Genomic DNA, 14,976 nt, shown 5'->3' with positions numbered 1-14,976 from the left:
GAATGGTTTTCTTGCAAAAGAAACTAAGATGGTGGGGAAGCTGGATGTATGCCTACATCTCACTTTCTTCTGTGTAGAACCTGTGAGTCCAAAAGGAATTTTTTGTGGCAGTGCCTGGCAGGTTTGGGGAGGGACATTGAGAAGGCTATTTCTCTTAACATATGCTCAAAGTTTTACACTTCTCTGTGGTTCCAGGGATTGTCTTAGCCTCAAAATTGAGTTCTGGAATATTACTGGTGATAATCTTGTTGTTGGATATTGTTTTTGGTTTTCTATGTGAGAGAGTTAAGCTATATTGGTTCTACTCTCCCATTTTGGTCAAATGTTTCCTGTGCTTTTACAAATTGAAGGTGTGTGGCCACTCTGTATTGAGCAAGTCTATCAGCACCATTTTTCCAATGGCATGGGATCATTTCATGTCTCTGTGTTACATTTTGATAATTCTCACAATATTTCAAACTTTTTCCTTGTTATTGTCTCTGTTATGGTGAACTGTGATCAGTGATCTTTGAAGTTACTATTGTAAATGTTTTGGGGTACCATAAGCCACACCTATAGAACACAGTGAACTTAATCAATGTTTTGTGTGTGTTCTAACTGCTTCACTGGTAAGTCAATCCATTTCTCCCCTCTCCTCAGGTCTTCTTGTTCTCTGAGACACAACAATATTGAAATCTGGCCAGTTATTAACCCTATGATGACCTCTAAGTTTTCAAGGGAAAGGAAGAGTCACATGTCTATCACTTTAAATTAACAGCTAAAATGGATTAAGCTTCATGAGAAAGGCATGTTCAAAGCCAAGATAGATAGACCAAAAGCTAAACCTCTTGCACCAGTTAGCCAAGTTGTGAATGCAAAGGAAAAATTCTTGGAGGAAATTAAAAGTGCTACCCAAATGAACACACGAATAATAAGAGAGTGAAACAAACTTATTGCTGATATGGAGAAGGTTCAGGCAGTCTGGATGGAAGATCAAATCAGTGACAATATTCCCTTAAGCCAAAGCCTAATCCCGAGTGAGGCCCAAACTCTCTTTAATTCTGTGAAGACTAAGAGACGTAAGGAAGCTGAAGAAGACTAGTTAGAAGCTAGTAAAAGTTGGTTCATGACATTTAAAGAAAGAAACCATCTCCTTAACATTAAAGTAGAAGATGAAGCAGCAAGTGCCAGTGAAGAAGCTGCAGCAAGTTATCCAGAAGATCTAGCAAAGGTAATTGATAAAGGTGACTACACTAAACAACAGATTTTCAGTGTATATGAAACAGCCTTATACTGGGAAAAGATGCCATCTAGGGCTTTCACAGCTAGGGAGGAAAAGTCAGTGCCTGTGCCTGCTTTGAAAGATCCAAAGGACAGGCTGACTTTCTTCTTAGGGGCTAATATAGCTGGTGACTTTAAGTTGAAGTCAATGCTGATTTATCATTCAGAAAATCTCAAGGCTTTTAAGAATTATGCTAAATCTACTCAGTCTGTGCTCTAGAAATGGAACAACAAAGCCTGGATGACAGTACATCTGTTTATAGCATGGTTAACTGAATATTTAAAAACTCAAAATATTACTGTTCATTAATAATGCACCTGGTCTCCCAAGAGCTCTGATGGAGATATACAAGGAGGTTAATGTTGTTTTCATGCCTGCTGCCACAACAGCCATTCTGCAGCGCATCAATGAAAAAGTAATTTTGACTTTCAAGTCTTACCATTAAGAAATATATTTTGTAAGTCTATGGCTGCCATATATAATGATTCCCCTGATGGAACTGAGCAAAATACATTGAAAACTTTCTAGAAAGGATTCACTATTCCAGATGCCATTAAAAACATTCATGATTCATGGGAGGAGGTCAAACTTCCAGGATTTTAGGAGTTTATTCCAACCTCTTGGATGACTTTAAGGGGTTCAAGACTTCAGCGGAAGAAGTAACTGCAGATGTGGTGGGAATGGCAAGAAAACGAGAAATAGAAGTGAATCCTGAAGATGTGACTGAATTCCCGCTTTCTCATGATAAAACTTTAAAGGATGAGGAGTTACTTCTTATGGATGAGCAAATAAAGTGGTTTCTTGAGATGGAACCTACCTCTGCTGAAGATTCTATGAACATCGTGGGAATGACAACAAAGGATTTAGAGTAGGACATCAACATAGTCGATAAAGCAGTGGCAGGGGTTGAGAGGACTGAATCCAATGTCAAAAGAAGTTCCACTGTGGGTAAAATGGTATCAAACAGCATCACATGCTACAGAGAAATCTTTCATGAAAGGGAGAGCCAATGAATATGGCAAACTTCATTGTCTTATTTTAAGAAATTGTTATAGCCATCTCGGCCTTCAGCAACCATCACCCTGATCAGTCAGCAGCCATCAACATTGAGGCAAGACCCTCCTCCAGCAAAAATATCATGATTCACTGAATGTTCGGGTGACTGTTAGCATTTGTTAGCAGTAAATTATTTTTAAATTCAGGTATGTACATTATTTTTAGCATAACGCTATTGAACACTTAATAGACAAAGTGTAACGTAAACATAACTTTTATATGCACTGGGACACCAAACATTTTATGTGACTTGCTTTATTGTGATCATTGATTTATTGTGGTGGTCTGAATCTGAACCCACAATATCTCCGAGGTATGCCTATATGTGTATAATTTTGTTTCGTTTTTTGTTTTTGCATTTTTTGTATGGTTAGGATTAGAGTGAAGTGATTGAGGCCCTAATTTTCTCAGGCACAAAATTCAAAGGGATCCTAAAAGTTTAGTCATCAAAATAAATATTTTAATGCAATATTTTTTTAAATCCAATTTAATGCAAGAATTCCTAATGAAAAACATTAATATTTTAAATAGAGACAGGCTGTTTTTTGTTTTATAATCTGTAATATTAGGCAAATATGTTTTTAGAACCTGGAAGCTAGAAATAGTGTCCCTCTCCAGAACAGGTGGCAGATTTGTTTGCTACTCAGTATAATAATGTCTCCATCTGAGGCAAAGATCAGGGAGGTTTGCTTGCAGCCAGTTATAAAATACTTTCATTTTCTAATATTAAGGTCCCTCAGCTGTGACTTAGGTGTGTAACATCTATTCGGGCCTCTCTGTGTTGCTTTTGTGGGATTTGGGGGTCAAGGAAAACTGACACAAGCATGAACTCCTGTTTAGTGCTGTACTGGGAGTAATAAGGTCTTTGTCTCTAACACAGGGACTTACTGTCCTCTGACTGCATCTGTGAAATCCACACTAACTTGCCAGGTTTCTAGCAGGGTAGATATTACAAATCTTTCACAATTCTTAATAGGAATGCTTCTTTTTCTCCCATTTTTGTTAAAAGGAATAGTCTGTGTAAAGATTTGGAGCTCTAAGAGAAGTAAACGCTTGGGTCAACTGAAAGACAACGTGCACAGAAGGGAATACCTAGAATGATGTAGCGAAGGACTGTGGCTGGAGCTTGAAGAGCCTTTTGTGTCATGTAATGATTTGGGCTTTGGACCATAGGCTTCATGCAGTCAGTGGAATGTTTTAAACCAAAATATAATCGTTTCACATTTGTTTATTAGAAAGACCACTCTGACAGAGTGGAGTATTGACTGGAGTCAAGAACAACCACTAGGAGGCTGCTGAAATAGTAATAAAAGTAATAATATAGTAGTTAGAATTGCTGACACGTATTGGTCCTTGATTCCAGACACTGTATTAGGTTCCTCAGCCAGAATTACATTCTTTATTCCTGTGAGAAAAGAAGTTACTATCTATATTTTATATATTAGAGGAATAAAGCGGAGAGAAGTAAGTTAATTTGTATAACTAAATGGCAGAATGTAGGTTGGGGCTCGAGCTCTCTGACTCCAGACCCCAGGTTCTTAACCACTATGTGAGTATGGTTTCCATTACATGTACTCCACTTTTGCCATTTAAATTCCTATGTTGGGATCTTATGTCCAATATGTATTAGGGGCTCTTTTTGTCAGATTGAATGTTTACTTGTATATGTATTTATCCTGAAATTTCTAGTTATCTTGGGTCACACTATCCTTCAAATACATTATAGCCATTTTATCGCCTTCAAGTATATTACCTTGTCATTGATCAGGTTAAATTCCCATAGTTTTATTCTTGTTCATATCAACTCACACACTCTGGATCTGTTTATGAAACTTTACTGTCTTTCCCAGTGTGGGAAACTTTATAATTGAGTATCAGTGGAGAATTTAATGAGCCTGCTTTTTATTTTCTCTTCCAGTCCATTAATGAGGACTTAAAATATTCTTTCTTTTTGTGTCATCGTGTGTTACAATTAATGCAATCCTCAGAATGCTAAGAGATTCTATTTTTATTAGGCAATGTAAATAGAAAATGCTAATTATGCATGTCTGTGAAACATTATTGAAGTTGATAATGAATTGGTTATCTCATATAGATTATTTTATCAATAAATAATATAAATAATCCCTATATAATCTGAAATTTCTAACAGAATACATATGTGAAAATTGGAAAATAATTTCAAATTCAGTCCATTCGTCAACTAATTATGATTTAAATACATGTTTTTTTAAATTATTATTATACTCTAAGTTCTAGGGTACATGTGCACAACGTGCAGGTTTGTTACATATGTATACATGTGCCATGTTGGTGTGCTGCACCCATTAACTCATCATTTACATTAGTTATATCTCCTAATGCTATCCCTCCCTCCTCCCACTCCCCACATAGGACCCGGTGTGTGATGATCCCCTTCCTGTGTCCAAGTGATCTCATTGTTCAATTCCCATCTATGAGTGAGAACATGCAGTATTTGGTTTTCTGTTCTTGCGATAGTTTGCTGAGAATGATGGTTTCCAGCTGCATCCACGTCCCTACAAAGGACGCAAACTCATCCTTTTTTATGGCTGCATAGAATTCCATGGTGTATATGTGTCATATTTTCTTAATCCAGTCTGTCACTGCTGGACATTTGGGTTGATTCCAAGTCTTTGCTATTGTGAATAGTGCCGCAATAAGCATACGTGTGCATGTGTCTTTATAGCAGCATGATTTATAATCCTTTGGGTATATCCCCAGTAATGGGATGGCTGGATCAAATGGTATTTCTAGTTCTAGATCCTTGAGGAATCGCCACACTGTTTTCCATAATGGTTGAACTAGTTTACAGTCCCACCAACAGTGTAAAAGTGTTCCTATTTCTCCACATCCTCTCCAGCACCTGTTGTTCCCTGATTTTTTAATGATTGTCATTCTAACTGGTGTGACACGGTATCTCATTGTGGTTTTGATTTGCATTTCTCTGATGGCGAGTGATGATGAGTGATTTTTTCATGTGTCTGTTGGCTGTATAAATGTCTTCTTTTGAGAAGTGTCTGTTCATATATTTGCCCACTTTTTGATGGGGTTGTTTTTTTCTTGTAAATTTGAGTGAGTTCTTTAAAGGTTCTGGATTAGCCCTTTGCCAAATGAGTAGATTGCAAAAATGTTCTCCCACTCTGTAGGTTGCCTGTTCACTCTGATGGTAGTTTCTTTTGCTGTGCAGAAGCTCTTTAGTTTAATTAGATCCCATTTGTCAATTTTGGCTTTTGTTGCCATTGCTTTTGGTGTTTTAGACATGAAGTCCTTGCCCATGCCTATGTCCTGAATGGTATTACTTAGGTTTTCTTCTAGAGCTTTTATGGTATTAGGTCTAACATTTAAGTCTCTAATCCATCTTGAATTAATTTTCATATACGGAGTAAGGAAAGGATCCAGTTTCAGCTTTCTACTTATGGCTAGCCAATTTTCCCAGCACCATTTATTAAATAGGGAGTCCTTTCCCCATTTCTTGTTTCTCTCAGGTTTGTCAAAGATCAGATGGCTGTAGATGTGTGGTATTATTTCTGAGGACTCTGTTCTGTTCCATTGGTCTATATCTCTGTTTTGGTACCAGTACCATGCTGTTTTGGTTACTGTAGCCTTGTAGTATAGTTTGAAGTCAGGTAGCGTGATGCCTCCAGCTTTGTTCTTTTGCTTAGGATTGTCTTGGCAATGCGGGCTCTTTTTGGTTCCATATGAACTTTAAAGCAGTTTTTTCCAATTCTGTGAAGAAAGTCATTGGTAGCTTAACGGGGATGGCATTGAATCTATAAATTACCTTGGGCAGTATGGCCATTTTCATGATATTGATTCTTCCTATCCATGAGCATGGTATGTTCTTCCATTTGTTAGTGTCCTCTTTTATTTCACTGAGCAGTGGTTTGTAGTTCTCCTTGAAGAGGTCCTTGACATCCCTTGTAAGTTGGATTCCTAGGTATTTTATTCTTTGAAGCAATTGTGAATGGGAGTTCATTCATGATTTGGCTCTCTGTTTGTCTGTTACTGGGTATAAGAATGCTTGTGATTTTTGCACATTGATTTTGTATCCTCAGACTTTACTGAAGTTGCTTATCAGCTTAAGGAGATTTTGGGCTGAGACCATGGGGTTTTCTAAATATACAATCATGTCATCTGCAAACAGGGACAATTTGACTTCTTCTTTTCCTAACTGAATACCCTTGATTTCTTTCTCTTGCCTGATTGCCCTAGCCAGAACTTCCAACACTATGTTGAATAGGAGTGGTGAGACAGGACATCCCTGTCTTGTGTCAGTTTTCAGAGGGAATGTTTCCAGTTTTTGCCCATTCAGTATGATATGGCTGTGGGTTTGTCATAAATAGCTCTTACTATTTTGAGGTATGTTCCATCAATACCGAATTTATTGAGCGTTTTTAGCATGAAGGGCTGTTGAATTGAATTTTGTCAAAGGCTTTTCTGCATCTATTGAGATAATCATGTGGTTTTTGTCTTTGGTTCCATTTAAATACTGGATTACATGTATTGATTTGCGTATGTTGAACCAGTATTGCATCCCAGGGATGAAGCCCACTTGATCATGGTGGATAAGCTTTTTGATGTGCTGCTGAATCCGTTTTGCCAGTATTTTAATGAGGATTTTTGCATCGATGTTCATCAGGGATATTGGTCTAAAATTCTGTTTTTTGTTGTGTCTCTGCCAGGCTTTGGTATCAGATGATGTTGGCCTCATAAAATGAGTTAGGGAGGATTCCCTCTTTTTCTATTGATTGGAATAGTTTCAGAAGGAATGGTACCAGCTCCTCCTTGTACCTCTGGTAGAATTCAGCTGTGAATCCGTCTGGTCCTGGACTTTTTTTGGTTAGTAGGCTATTAATATTGCCTCAATTTCAGAGCCTGCTGTTGGTCTATTCAGGCATTCAACTTCTTCCTGGTTTAGTCTTGGAAGAGTGTAAGTGTCCAGGAAATTATCCATTTCTTCTAGATTTTCTAGTTGATTTGCGTAGAGGTGTTTATAGTATTCTCTGATGGTAGTTTGTATTTCTGTGGGGTCGGTGGTGATATCCCCTTTATCATTTTTTATTGCATCTATTTGATTCTTCTCTCTTTTCTCTTCTTTATTAGTCTTGCTAGCCATCTGTCAATTTTGTTGATTTTTCAAAAAACCAACTCCTGGATTCATTGATTTTTTGGAGGGTTTTTTGTGTCTCTATCTCCTTCAGTTGTGCTCTGATCTTAGTTATTTCTTGCCTTCTGCTAGCTTTTGAATGTGTTTGCTCTTGCTTCTCTAGTTCTTTTAATTGTGATGTTAGAGTGTCAATTTTAGATCTTTCCAGCTTTCTCTTGTGGGCATTTAGTGCTATAAATTTCCCTCTACACACTGCTTTAAATGTGTCCCAGAGATTCTGGTATGTTGTATCTTTGTTCTCATTGGTTTCAAAGAACATCTTTATTTCTGCTTTCATTTCGTAATGTACCCAGTAGTCACTCAGGAGCAGGTTGTTCAGTTTCCATGTAGTTGAGCAGTTTTGATTGAGTTTCTTAGTCCTGAGTTCTAGTTTGATTGCACTGTGGTCTGAGAGACAGTTTGTTATAATTTCTGTTCTTGTACATTTGCTAAGGAGTGCTTTACTTCCAATTAAAGTAATTGGCTGGAAATTCAAAATCAGAGTGCATCTCTCCCTCCAAAGGAACGTAGCTCATCGCCAGCAACGGAATAAAGCTGGATGGAGAATGACTTTGAGGAGTTGAGAGGAGAAGGCTTCAGTTGATCAAACTTTTCAGTTTGATCAACTTTTCAGAGCTAAAGGAGGAACTATGTAACCAGTGCAAAGAAACTAAAAACCTTGAAAAAGGAATGGATGAATGGATAACTAGAATAATCAATGCAGAGAAGACCTTAAAAGAACTGATACAGATGAAAACCATAACATGAGAACTATGTGACAAATGCACAACCTTCAGTAACCAACTCGATCAACTGGAAGAAAGAGTATCAGCGATTGAAGAGCAAATGAATGAAATGAAGCGAGAAGAGAAGTGCAGAGAAAAAAGAGTAAAAAGAAATGAACAAAGCCTCCAAGAAATATGGATTATGTGAAAAGACCAAATCTATGTCTGATTGGTGTGCGTGAAAGTGACGGGGAAAATGGAACCAAGTTGGAAAACACTCTGCAGATATCATCCAGGAGAACTTCCCCAACCTAGTAAGGCAGGCCAACATTCAAATTCAGGAAATACAGAGAATGCCACAAAGATAATCCTCGAGAAGAGCAACTCCAAGACACATAATTGTCAGATTCACCAAGTTGAAATGAAGGAAAAAATGTTAAGGGCAGCCAGAGAGAAAGGTCGGGTTACCCACAAAGGAAGCCCATCAGACTAACAGCAGATCTCTCAGCAGAGACTCTCCAAGCCAGAAGAGAATGGGGGCCAATATTCAACATTCTTGAAGAAAAGAATTTTCAACCCAGAATTTCATATCCAGCCAAACTAAGCTTCATAAGTGAAGGAGAATAAAATCCTTTACAGACAAGCAAATGCTTAGAGACTTTGTCACCACCAGGCCTGCCCCACAAGAGATCCTGAAGGAAGCACTAAACATGGAAATGAACAACAGGTACCAGCCATTGCAAAAACATGCCAAAATGTAAAGTCCATCGATGCTAGGAAGAAACTGCATCAACTAGAGAGCAAAATAACCAGCTAATATCATAATGACAGGATCAGGTTCACACATAACAATATTAACCTTAAATGTAAATGGACTAAATGGTCCAATTAAAAGACACAGACTGGCAAATTGGATAGAGTCAAGACTCATCAGTTTGCTGTATTCAGGAGACCCATCTCACATGCAGAGACACACATAGGTTCAAAATAAAGGGATGAAAGGAAGATCTACCAAGCAAATGGAGAACGAAAAAAGCAGGGGTTGCAATCCTAGTCTCTGATAAAACAGACTTTAAACCATCAAAGATCAAAAGAGACAAAGAAGGCCATTACATAATAGTAAAGGGATCAATTCATCAGGAAGAGCTAACTATCCTAAATATATATGCACCAAATACAGGAGCACCCAGATTCATAAAGCAAGTCCTTAGAGACTTACAAAGAGACTTAGACTCCCATACAATCATAATGGGAGACTTTAACACCCTGCTGTCAACATTAGACGGATCAACGAGACAGAAAGTTAACAAGGATATCCAGGAATTAAACTCATCTCTGCACCAAGCGGACCTAATAGACATCTACAGAACTCTCCACCCCAAAGCAACAGAATATACATTCTTCTCAGCACCACATCGCACTTATTTGAAAATTGACCACATGGTTGGAAGTAAAGCACTCCTCAGCAAATGTAAAAGAACAGAAATGATAACAAACTGTCTCTCAGACCACAGTGCAATCAAACTAGAATGGAACATATCTCAAAATAATAAGAGCTATTTATGACAAACCCACAGCCAATATCATACTGAATGGGCAAAAACTGGAAGCATTCCCTCTGAAAACTGGCACAAGACAGGGATGTCCTGTCTCACCACTCCTATTCAACATAGTGTTGGAAGTTCTGGCTAGGGCAATCAGGCAAGAGAAAGAAATCAAGGGTATCCAGTTAGGAAAAGAAGAAGTCAAATTGTCCCTGTTTGCAGATGACATGATTGTATATTTAGAAAACCCCATGGTCTCAGCCCAAAATCTCCTTAAGCTGATAAGCAACTTCAGCAAAGTCTGAGGATACAAAATCAATGTGCAAAAATCACAAGCATTCTTATACACCAGTAACAGACAAACAGAGAGCCAAATCATGAATGAACTTCCATTCACAATTGCTTCAAAGAGAATAAAATACCTAGGAATCCAACTTACAAGGGATGTCAAGGACCTCTTCAAGGAGAACTACAAACCACTGCTCAGTGAAATAAAAGAGGACACTAACAAATGGAAGAACATACCATGCTCATGGATAGGAAGAATCAATATCGTGAAAATGGCCATACTGCCCAAGGTTACTTATAGATTCAATGCCATCCCCATCAAGCTACCAATGACTTTCTTCACAGAACTGGAAAAAACTGCTTTAAAGTTCATATGGAACCAAAAAAGAGCCCGCATTGCCAAGACAATCCTAAGTCAAAAGAACAAAGCTGGAGGCATCACGCTACCTGACTTCAAACTATACTACAAGGCTACAGTAACCAAAACAGCATGGTACTGGTACCAAAACAGAGATATAGACCAATGGAACAGAACAGAGTCCTCAGAAATAATACCACACATCTACAGCCATCTGATCTTTGACAAACCTGAGAAAAACAAGAAATGGGGAAAGGACTCCCTATTTAATAAATGGTGCTGGGAAAATTGGCTAGCCACATGTAGAAAGCTGAAACTGGATCCTTTCCTTACTCCTTATACGAAAATTAATTCAAGATGGATTAGAGACTTAAATGTTAGACCTAATACCATAAAAACCCTAGAAGAAAACCTAGGTAGTACCATTCAGGACACAGGCATGGGCAAGGACTTCATGTCTAAAACACCAAAAGCAACAGCAGCAAAAGCCAAAATTGACAAATGGGATATGATTAAACTAAAGGGCTTCTGCACAGCAAAAGAAACTACCATCAGAGTGAACAGGCAACCTACAGAATGGGAGAAACTTTTTGCAATCTACTCATCTGACAAAGGGCTAATATCCAGAATCTACAAAGAACTCAAACAAATTTACAAGAAAAAAACAAACAACCCCATCAAAAAGTGGGCAAAGGATATGAACAGACATTTCTCAAAAGAAGACATTCATACAGCCAACAGACACATGAAAAAATGCTCATCATCACTGGCCATCAGAGAAATGCAAATCAAAACCACAATGAGATACCATCTCACACCAGTTAGAATGGCAATCATTAAAAAGTCAGGGAACAACGGGTGCTGGAGAGGATGTGGAGAAATAGGAACACTTTTACACTGTTGGTGGGATTGTAAACTAGTTCAACCATTATGGAAAACAGTATGGCGATTCCTCAAGGATCTAGAACTAGATGTACCATATGACCCAGCCATCCCACTACTGGGTATATACCCAAGGGATTATAAATCATTCTGCTATAAGGACACATGCACACGTATGTTTATTGCGGCACTATTCACAATAGCAAAGACTTGGAATCAACCCAAATGTCCATCTGTGACAGACTGGATCAAGAAAATGTGGCACATATACACCATGGAATACTATGCAGCCATAAAAAAGGATGAGTTTGCATCCTTTGTAGGGACGTGGATGCAGCTGGAAACCATCATTCTTAGCAAACTATCACAAGAACAGAAAACCAAACACCGCATGTTCTCACTCATAGATGGGAACTGAACAATGAGATCACTTGGACTCGGGAAGGGGAACATCACACATCGGGGCCTATCATGGGGAGCGGGGAGGGGAGAGGGATTGCATTGGGAGTTATACATGATATAAATGATGAATTGATGGGTGCTGACAAGTTCATGGTGCAGCACACCAACATGGCACAAGTATACATATGTAACAAACCTGCACGTTATGCACATGTACCCTAGAACTTAAAGTATAAAAAAATAAATAAATAAAATTAAAAAATAAAAAATAAAAAAAGAGTTCCATTTTTTTCATATCCTCACCAACACTTGTTACTATCTGACTTTTAAATTATACCTGTCCTAGTGTATGTGAAGTGGTATCTAGCTGTTGCTTTGATTTCCGTGTCTCTGGTGACTAAACTGAACTGATTGGATGAGGCCCATGCACATTAGGAAGGGGAATCTTCTTTACTTAGTCTACCAATTTAAATGTTAATCTCACCTAAAAACACCCTCACAGAAATGCCCAGAATCATGTTTGACCAAATATCTGGGTACCCCATGGCCCAGTCAAGTTGACACATAGAATTAACCATCATAGGACTCTTTCCACAGATCTTTCTCCTTTGCCACACAGACAGGGCTAGTGTCTTAAAAGCACACGTTATTGGCGTACTGAATTTGCCTTATACCAGCTCATAAGGGACAATTGTTAAAATTTCAGGAATTGACAACCAATTGATAAACACAGCCTATATTAAAAATTAAATTATATAAACTTACAATTAAATGAATTATTTTAAAAGCAAAGGTAGTACTCAAATCATCGTAATTATTTTACTGGATTATATGATTATGCTCTTGAGATCATTATATCTATTGTGTCTGTGTGGTGGAAATACCATATAATGGTATGCTACTATACACACTTCTTCTTAATTTTGCATTCAATTATGCTACATTGGCAACTTAATACCTGACATGGGGAGAGTATTTATACCATAGGAATCACAAATGCTACAAATCAAACCTTAAAAGGTTTTTTTCCCTGGAAAACTGGTGTTTCATTGTTCATAAGCACATACAATAATTTCCATTATCTATTTAATAAAGTTGTATTTTCATTTTACAAATCTTAATCCATTTTAATCTTCATAGAGACCTCATGGGACAAGTACTATTGTTAGTCTCATTTTTCTGAAGTACAGAGAGGTTAGGTGACTTGCCCAAGGTCACACAGCTAAGTAAGTAAGCAGCTTGGTTCCAGGGTCCATGTTCTTAATCACTATGCATGGAGGCTTTTCTTTTCTGAAAACACTACATATTCTAGGGAACTATATATTCATCCACATTAGAGCTTGAATTGTTTTGTCTCCAGCCTCCTTAATGTGTCCAACCTTGGTCCCAGGCCCACTCTAGTAGCTGGCCTGAATCTATGCAGTCCAATGCCCTGATCCAGGGGTGGCCACTTGGGTTACTGTGTGCAGTGGGATTCTCCCCACCACCTCTCTCTTCCCCTTGTCACTTTTTCTCATGATGCCTGTCTAGTTTTCTAACATTGCTACTTTCAAATAACTTTCTCTTACTAATACTGTGATCCTGCATACATGTCTTCAAACTGTCCAAATCTGAGTTTCTCCATGTGTCAATTGGGGCTCATAATTGAGTAATAACATGTATGCAAAAACCTTGCTCTGTGTCAAACACATGTGAGTTGAATTTAAATGATCTCACCTTCACACATTCTCCCGCTTGTGCTGCAGGGATCTATCAAGCCATCTTCATCCTGTCTAGGATGCTTTCTCCAGTCACTGAGAAAGTGATGGATGCAGGCTTCTGGGCAGGATTTCTTGGAGAGTAATCACTCCTGCTAAGACGCAGGATTGCTGGATGGGTCTGCGTGATCAGTGGCAAGCATTTCCCCCAGTGGGAATTCAATCCATTTTGGCTGCCTTAATGGAGCTCCTGGGGCTTAGACACTATTGAAAGGCAATTACTGACTTTCAGTTGTTTTAGCTCTATGAGTTCATTGCTAGCCCCCTCCCTTATTCCCAGCTCTCCAAGTCTGCTCTGTCACAAGTCAGCCTCTTCCTTTCTCTTAGTGGCAAAGACTGACTGTGGATCTTTCAAGGCTGCAATGTTCCTTTTTCTCATTGTGGGTTTTTACTTCTGATTCAATGTCCCCTACCCCATTAGCCACATACACAACTACTTCCTTGTTTTCTGCTCAGTTGAAACTTGTGAACCCAGAAAAAGAAATTTTGTAACAACTGGAATTAGCTATTCAGAATGAGTTCCATCAAACACAACAGGACTCAAGCCCCTCATTCTTTTACAGCAGGTTCAGCAACATTTTCTGTAAAGGCAAATACTGTGGTAAATATTTTAGGCTCTGCAGGCCACATGGTTGCTGCGTCAACTGCTCCACTTTGCTGTTTTAGCTTGAAAGCAGCCACAGACAAAATGTAAACAAATGGTTACAGTTGGCTTTCAATTAAACTGTATTGACGGATGCTGAAATCGGAATTGCATGTAACTTTCACATGCCACAAATATTCTTCTTTTAATTTTTCTTTCCGCCATTTAAAAATATAAAATCATTCTTAGCTCATGGGTTACACAAAAATGGGCTGCAGGCCAGATGTGGCCCATGGTCCCTAGTTTGCTAAGCTCCGCTATGTAGGAAATACCTTGTGAAACTAGAATCTGGGCGTTTAACATAACCTTTCCATATCCCCAAGCATGGATATTTAATACCTGTGTCTGAGTCAATCTGTCCAGGTGAACTTACTTGTTGGATAGCATCAGTTTTTTGGCAAATACCTCTTTTCAGTCATTTTAAGCATCTGAAAAGCAGAGCAGGCATTTTTACGAAATTAATGTTAGTCAGTTAGTTATTTAAAAAAATAACTAACTTGTTGGCCACTCCCAAGCTTCTTTCTTGTATTAGGTTCCCTAGAAGGCAAGCTTCAGACAGAATTTTGGATGTATGCGGTTTATTGAAGTGAGGAAGTGCTCTCGGGAGAAAAGGAGTATATATTCAAAAGAAAACAAACCTTTCTACCAAAAAGACATATACACTTTCAAGTTAAATGCAGCACTAATCACAAAGCAGAGACATGGACTCAACCTAGGCGCCCATCAATGGTGGATTGGATCAAGAAAATGTGGTACATATACAGCATGGAATACTAGACAGCCATAAAAAAGCACAAAATCATATCCTTTGTAGCAACATGGATGCAGCTGGAGGCCACTATCCTAAGTGAATTAATGCAGGAACAGAAAACCAAATACCCCATGTCCTCACC

Source organism: Trachypithecus francoisi, unplaced genomic scaffold (assembly GCF_009764315.1).
Source record: "Trachypithecus francoisi isolate TF-2019V2 unplaced genomic scaffold, Tfra_2.0 Lachesis_group6, whole genome shotgun sequence".
NCBI classification, from domain to species: Eukaryota; Metazoa; Chordata; class Mammalia; order Primates; family Cercopithecidae; genus Trachypithecus; species Trachypithecus francoisi.
Note: the sequence above shows the minus strand (reverse complement) of the source record.